Below are 8,481 nucleotides of genomic sequence, written 5' to 3'. Positions count from 1 at the left end.
GACTAAAGAAAATGTTTGCTGGCCTGGGAACTAGACCTGTCAACCAGAACGTTCTTGCTGGTGCAGCTGGCATCTTAAAGTACAGCTGGGTACCTAGAAACCAGAGATGTCCTGAGCTACCATTGATAAGCACAAAACCAAAGAACTGTAAGAACAACCTAACATCTGAAAATGTGAAAAATAGTCTGGAAAAGGGGGAAAACATCCTGAAAAAGAAGGAGTTGGTAGCTGCAAGAAGTATCCTTTTGGACGATTTGTCAAAATGTAGGATGTGTGGGATGAGAAGGTTCATGATGTGCTTAGTGAAGAACTGGCTGAGGGCAGTCACCAGCAGTGTGCATCAGGGTTCAATTCTAGGGCCAGTTCCACTCAATATATCTATCAATGATCTGGATGCAGGAGCTGAATGCACTATTAGCAAGTTTCTTGATGATTCTAAACTGGGAGGTGCTGTTGAGGCTCTTAAGGGACAAGATGCTTTGCAGAGAGATTTAGGTCGATTGGACCACTGGAATACAATTCATAGGATGAAACTTAATAGGTGAAAAGGAGGGTGAGGGGCAACCTCACTGCTCTCCATAGCTTCCTGAAGAGGGGACGTGGAGAGGGAGGTGCAGATCTCTTCTCCCTGGTATCCAAGAACAGGACATGTGGAAATGATTTTGACTGGACATTAGGAAACATTTATTTACTGGCATGGTGTCTCATTTAACTGCCTCTCATCACCAGGATTGCCTGAATTTCTGTCTGCACTCTACCTGTGCTCTAGAGGAAGACGTCAGGAGCAGAGTGAAGGACGTTCATATGTGCCAAATAACAGCACGGGACTGCCACTATCTAAATTTTCTAAAGCAGGGATCAGGTGAGAACCAAAGGGTAAAAAACAAAGGCTCTCTTTCTCTGAAGAGGAATTAGTTTAACCTGCAGGAAGAAAAAAATAAAACCAAACAAAACCCGAAAAACCTGTATAAGCAACTACAGCTCAGTCTACTGTATTTTTAGAGGATACTTAAGGATAAACACATAAGAAGGCATTACTGGCACACATATCTTCTTTTTCGATATGTTTATTTTAATTGAGCTGGCTCTTGAAAAGAGCAGATCAATTTTTTACTAATTCCAGCTTAAAATAATTGTTACCAATACTATAGTGGGTTCCTCTCAGTAAGCTGGTAATTCTGAGCGGTTTTGCTGTCATAGGAGTGAAGATGTGACCATCTATAAGAAGTTCTTTGTGTCACAACTCAATCATTTCTAGGTTTTTTGCTTTTTAATGAGATGTCATCTAACAAACAGGCTCACAAGACAATCTAATGTCCCTTTAAATGCTATACAGCTTTCTATCTAAGGACAGCCTTGACAAAATACCATCATTAACAATCACTCAGAAAGCCTCCGCAACATCAAACAGTTCTCTTTCTAAAAATTCAGAATTCTTCCTTATATGATAACACTTGGGTAACACAAGGTGATCCAAAAGATGTGTGTGCCTACAGTAATTCACAGATGTTATCTCACATGTAAACTGTTCCAAAAGCTATTTTCCTCCATTTGCAATTATTACATAGCCCAGTGATGCCCATAGATTATACAACAATCAACAGATGACTTGATAGAACAGTTTAATATCTCCTTAGGGTGTTTCCATTATATACACAGATACTGTAGGTGATGACTTTTGTGTAACACCACAGAGAGATTTAGGTTTTAACTTCTATTTAAAGACCTAATTCTCAGTGGTTTCAGTGGAAAGAAGAAAATTTAAAGAGGATTTAGATTTTTAATTCCCTTAAGGATGTAAGCCTTTGTCTTTCTATATACATAGATCACGATCGCATCCCAGACAGTTCAGTGTTGATTATTTTGGCTTTTGGCTCTTTAGGCTCTGTGCAAGTTAGGCATTATAGATTTTGATCATTATAAAAATATAAATATATATAAATTTTGATCATTATCAATTATATTTAGCAAACCAATTTTAAAGCATGAGTAAATCCACCATTAAAAGAGCAACCCTATCATAATGTCTGAACACAAACAAATAGAACTCAGCAGCCCATGTGAAACTTCATGGCTGTATTTAATTTTGTTCTGCCACCTAGCATTGCATTTTTTGCATGTACATTAAAGCCCTCTGATATAGAAAAGAAATTTTCTTTTTGTCTTATCAACTGCTAAATTTGTGGATCTTTGAACCTCATAAACCAAAAGTACTCAGAAAGATTCTTAATGAATATTAGAACTTTAGGCTTTAGATTAGTGTCACATTAGAACTACTTCCTATGCAATAGGAAGAGTTTCTTGACATTTAACACATCGAATCCCTCGAGTATAGTCTGTTAAGAAACTGATTACAAATGGAGTTAATCTAATCTCACTTAAGGAGCTTCTTTTCTGATTACCCTTTCAGTGGGGTCATCTTGGCAGGCTCTACTTAAAAATCAAGCTCAGAGAAGCAGGGAAAACAAAGGTCTCTGAAGGCTACTTATATAGTTCAGATTCAGATTTTCACTACGTCGAAAATGATACCAACCTGGCTGTAGATTATTTCAATTCTGTCCTCATAAATGTTGCAAAATTAAGAATTGCCTTTGCTAGATTGAGTAATCCCCCATGTAAATGAACATTGTGGTGGTTTATATACTGGAGTTGAGACAGTCCTCTTCCAGAGCACTAAGTAAATCTTTTTGGATCCCATCTTTTTCTGAATACATTGTCACATCTTCTGATGTGAATCCATCTTCACTATACTCATTTCAGTAGTTCCCCGTAGTCAGATGAATTATTCTGTGATACTACTGCTTTTCTGAAGTCTTTTGCCTCTTTTTGTTCCTCTTGCCTAGCAGGCTTCTTCCTAATTTGCATATGTCAGTCTTTGTCTGCCTCATTTGCTTAATTAAAAAAACAGTTCTGCTCTACTAATGAGAAAAAACCCCAACTCCTAAAGAGCTTGTTAATGTAGAATGGAGAAATTGTGTTCTGATTCTAATTCTTGGAAAGCAATCTAATCTCCAGTGCAAGATTAATATTAATATTAGGAGGAAGAACTTTCTTATGCCTCAAGTTGTAAGACATATTCCTTATGTTATTAACTCTGCTATTGTTGAAAGAACTTACAAAATCATGAAATTATAGAACTGCAAAAAGGAGACACTTTCCCAAATTTGCTTAGAAAAAAGTAAATGCTTGACTAAATGCACTGTCTTTTTAGCAAAACTGACCTTGAATGGGTGCCATGGGGCAAATTTAAGATCAAAAATAGTCTGGTAAACAGGATGAACCTAACAAGGATGCGATAACTGAGAAATGCAAGGCCTAATGATTTAATACCAGAAAGAAATCAGCGAAAGCTCATCCATGAAGGACTGTGGAACATCCACTAGAGGTTATGTAAAGACTGTAGTATAATACATTTAGGATTTTGGGATGCACACACAGTAAAAGATGAAGATAGTATGATTAGTTATGAATATGCATTGCTTTTCTGAGGATTCTATGCATATTTATCTACCATCTGTAGTGTATGAAACTGTGGAGTCTATACACTAAACGACAGAAACCTTAACTATATACACATGATCATCAGAAATCTGAACTTTCAAAATTGGTGCCTCGAGGTAATTACTTTAAGGTGTTTCCATTATAGGTCTAATTCTTACGGTGATACCCACATACATACCCACTCACTCCTCTCTCTTAATGAAGCTGAAGGTACATACATTTATTCAGTACACCCAAAAATGAGGCAACTCTATTTAGAGGCCTAAATGGCACTCCTTAACATGCTCCGTTTGGACAATTTTAGCTTGGACTCAAGCTGTTAAAAATCAGGGCACACCGAATCCAAGCAAGTACGCTAAATGGCAAAGGAGAGCTACTGCATCCCGGAGAGTGGTATCTTACAGTATGCAACGTCACGTATCAGTCACATACAGGGAGCAGAGACTAGACAACCAGTGAAACATGAAAACTATAAAAGGAGTGTCCAATATCAGCTACAAAGCCAGCGAGTGGGAAAGAGCGTTACAACTCAAAGCAAAATGCTGATGCCAAATCTGAATCCCATATACGGCATCAAGAACATCAGTAAATGGAGGACACTGTCTAACCTTCAGAGATATCCCAGGTACTTGAGTGACAGCCAGAAGCCAACACATTTTTTAAAAGGCTACGTTTAGTCCTAATGCTCTCAATTCTTTTTTGAAATACCTAAAACTCTTCATATAATGAGAAATTTCAAGGAAGGAATTTGTCTGGCAGTTAGCCTGTGGCAAAGAATTCCATGGGTTAATTACACAATACTCCTTCTATCACTTCTGAATCATTTGCCTTTTAATTTCAATGACTGTCCCCTTACAAGGCTGAAAAGGATCTAATTGCCTCCCTGTGGAGCCCTCCTAACTGCCTATCCTCTGAAATTCACTTTTGCACTCCTGTGCTGAATTTCTGTGCAATTTAACTTTATCAGGTATCAAAATGCCTTCCTTTCCCCTAGTTGTTAATTATTTTGTCATTTCTTCAGATTATTTCTGATACATTCCTAGCAAGATGTCCAAAACAGAGTGCTATATTACTGTTGAAACACAGATGGGGGTGATACAACAGGTTTACTTTTTTCTTTTTTTTTCTAAATTTTCCATATCCTTTTGTTTTCCTTTATATAGCTGTGGGTACTAATGACCCACATTTTACATTTTTTACATTTACACTCACTTTATATTTTTTGTCAATGTTACAGACAAAAACTACTTTGCTGAGGAAGAATTTAGCATAACAAGGTCCTATCCTTATATTACTAATAGCTCCAGGTAAAGCTGTATTGATTCAAACATAAAGAGGAATGTAGCTTCTGGAGAAGGGGGACCAACAACAGTATTTTAACAGATGACCTTGTATTTCAGAGCAGCTGAGATTAACATTGTGTGTCTTGGAAAAGAGCACAGGATTCTGGCCTTTCTAGAAAGGTCCATATATGATATTCAGCCTGAGCTGTCAGTAGCTTTTACTTTTAATTGGCTTTTCAGGGCAAATAAACTGGAATTGGTACCATACAAATTAGTGGAGCTTTGGCTGTTTTGAAGTTCATAATAACATTAAAATTAGTCCTTGGAAAGTAATAGGACATGCCTGAGATTTCCAGGAAATGTTATACATATACATACATATATATACATATATAACACATAGATGGGAAATATATTGTGTAACCAGCTCTTATCTTGTTATGCATTATCGATGGAATTATTCCCCCATGCGTCCAGCGCTGTAATAAAAGATGTTTGCTTTCCAAAACTTCAAAACAAGTCTTAGAGAGTTTATTTGCCGGCATTTTTTGTGTCAGTTACTATTCCAATTGTCTCATGACACTTGAGCTTTCCCTCAGATTTTGCCTTGGCTCCTTGACAGAGCTAAGAACCTGTAAAAGAGAGAAATAACCAAGGTTTAGTTCTGTAACAGCTGAAGCTAAACTAAACATGTATTGCTGATTTTGCAGCCTTCCTCTTACACATTTCCAACCCTTTGCACCAAACCCTGAGATCATTTAACAGCCCCATGAAACAGGCCACATTCATTTACCTGAAAACCACCAGGTAAATATTTCATTTGCTTTGGCCCAGTTCAGGTCTCTGATTTAGGAAGGGGAACACAGCACTGCCAGTCTCTGAATCGAGGATGACGGAATAAGGAATGGCCAGGGGAAACTACAAGCGCAGGACTGCAGCAACACTGAATGAAATTCTCTTAAGCTGCTGGGAACTTGATCTTTACCCATTTGGAACAAGTCCTGACCTGACAGTGAAAACAGAATTTCACCCTAATTCTTAGTATGTTTGCTTTTTCAAATATTGAATGATCGTGTTGCTATAGTATTTCTATTAGGATAGCAACTCAAACTATCGTATTTTTTAGTTTACAGTGTATTTCAGGGTATCAGGGTCAGAAAATATTAATTTCAGTCTGTCTTTTTTCATTGTTCGATGATCAGCATTCTGACAGTGACCACATATGAGTCTGGCTAGAATCAAAATTCAGTCTTTCTTAGAGCACAAACCAGAGTATTTATTTTGTTGGTGTTTGTAATAAATATTTTATTAATAATATATAATATTTAAAGCACCTACATTGCTTTCTGCAATCTGCATCTGGCATTCTAAAGTCTTATTATAATAGAAGCAGATATGATGTGTAACAGTAATTCTCATTTCAAACTTCTTGTTCCGTTTCTGTTTGACTATTCGGGAGCAGTTTTCACCATTTAGGCCTCAAGAAATAGAGATAAACCTGCTACAGCTTGGGAGAAAAAAAATCCACTGAAGCACAAAGAAATATCTTAACAGTCCTTTTTAGAAAAGCTGATGGCTACTCAGCATCAGACAAAACTTGTGTATAAATGCAATGCTATGCTAAGTGAGGTGGAAACACCAAAAGACTGTGAAATAACTTTCTAAGGAGTTGTTAACATGTGCCTAAGGCTATACTGCTGAGTTGCAAATTTAAGGGGTGTGTTTTCATCTGTATTCAAGTCATATTTGTTAGTGAGCAAAAAGGAATAATAAATAAAACTAAAAAAAAAAAAACAAGAAAAAGTGCAAAGAATTTTAGAAATTCCACGTGCTGAGCCATGCAACAGCATAATCTTTGATTTTTCATTACTTACTTAACTAATGGTCTGAAGTCCAGCGTGAATTCCACCTATCTTCTTCACACATGCCTATTATTATCTTAATAACGGCTCAGAGCCTTAAGCATAACATTAGTATTCAGCTCCAAACACCTGAACAACTCCTTTGCTATCACATGCCTAACGGTAAAATAAACATCTACATGCCTGGAGAACTGAGGCTGCAGGTTATGAGCCTTCTGGAATAGAAACTGATCGTTACATATTTTACAAGCCACTATATGTATCTACAATTAACTAAGTAAATAATAACATTTGAGCATTCTCTAAAGCGATCTAGTACGATGTGCATGTCTTCACTATATAATTAATACTTCGAAGATGACGGATACTCTAGTAGGTGGCATGTTCACACTCTTGAAAAAGACATAGCAAAAGTAGCTTCCCAGAACACTCAAAAATGTTTTAATGTGTGCTAAGTGTGAGCCCAGTGGTGGCAGGCTTTACTGGTAGATTTAGTATGGTGGAATGAAGCATTTCGCACTTGCTGCCCACCCTCTGTTAAAGGATACCCTCTCCACAGGTATGCCGATGTAAACTGGCTTTCGCAGATCCCCACGCAGCCATTCAAGAGAAGAGCTGCACAACACCCAGAAGCAGTAACTTCTTGAATTATTTCAAATAAATCTGCCACCTAATATGAGTCAGTTGTGATCCCCGAAGTATTTGCAGCTTAAGCTGGCTGGAAATCTCTGCTCAAAAAAACCGCCAAGATTCTGTTAAAGAATGAGGATGGTTGTGGAAACATGAAAAAATTGCTAAGACTTGCTAACCAAATTGATAAAAACTAAGTCTTTGCAGAGGGAAAAGTAACAATTCATCAATTCCATCCTCCACTATGAGCTGAAAAACAGAAGCTCCACAGGCACTGTGCTGAGTCTTATCAGTCTACTGCAGATATGGATTTCTAGCTTCTTAAATACTTGAGGCACTTAAAAAAAAAAAGAAGAAAAATTCCTTTTGAAACTCTTGACTCCACATTTTCCACTGGAGTTTCTGCAGGCATACTTGCTACTTCAAGCCTAGGCCATTATTTGGATATTTATGAGATGTTATTGAATAAGATATATATAATATATCAAACCTACACCAAAAATCTTAGAATGTGAGCAGAGGTCGGTGTTCTAAGAAACTACAAAGGCAACCCTTGCAGAGAAAGAATACCTTCTAAGAACTAATGTAGTAAAAAAACCCATAAAGATGATTCTAGGCACATGAGATTTTCTTCATGTACATAAGAGATAATACAGCTTCAGTGCACAAAAACATGGCAAATGTAGAATCTTTGTCTTCAGCATGAAATATTGACATAATAAATAGATATAATGTATTTCTGAAAAATCCAACCAGGGGAAGGAAACAAATATTTATCCATTTCCATATGGATAATTTGCTTTTTACTGGGCATTGTAATCACTTGATGAAAATGAAACACAATGAAGCCAGACTCCAGGCAAGAGAAAAACCCAAATCTGTTTAGTGCAGAAATGAAAAATACAGAAACCTCTTAGAGTAATCCCAGCAGAGTTGTGCACTGCCCTCAGTGTTCCTGAAGCAGAGTGGCCACACAAGCCAACTGAAGAGAGGGATTTGCGAAATTTCAGACTCTTCTCATCCTAAACTGCCTACGCCTGTCTGCATGAAAGCCTCTAGATGCCTGTACTGCAATAATGATTCTTTCTGCATTTGAGAATCTATCGCTTTCTTTTTTCCTTCCCCCTCCACCCATTCTCCCAACCCCCAAAAGAGTATCCCACAGGGTTCTCCATGCACGTTTTACAGGTCAGTCAGCCAAAAAC

Source organism: Cuculus canorus, chromosome 4, assembly GCF_017976375.1.
Source record: "Cuculus canorus isolate bCucCan1 chromosome 4, bCucCan1.pri, whole genome shotgun sequence".
NCBI lineage: Eukaryota > Metazoa > Chordata > Aves > Cuculiformes > Cuculidae > Cuculus > Cuculus canorus.
The sequence above is the reverse complement of the archived record's forward strand: the minus strand, read 5'-3'. Positions refer to the sequence as shown.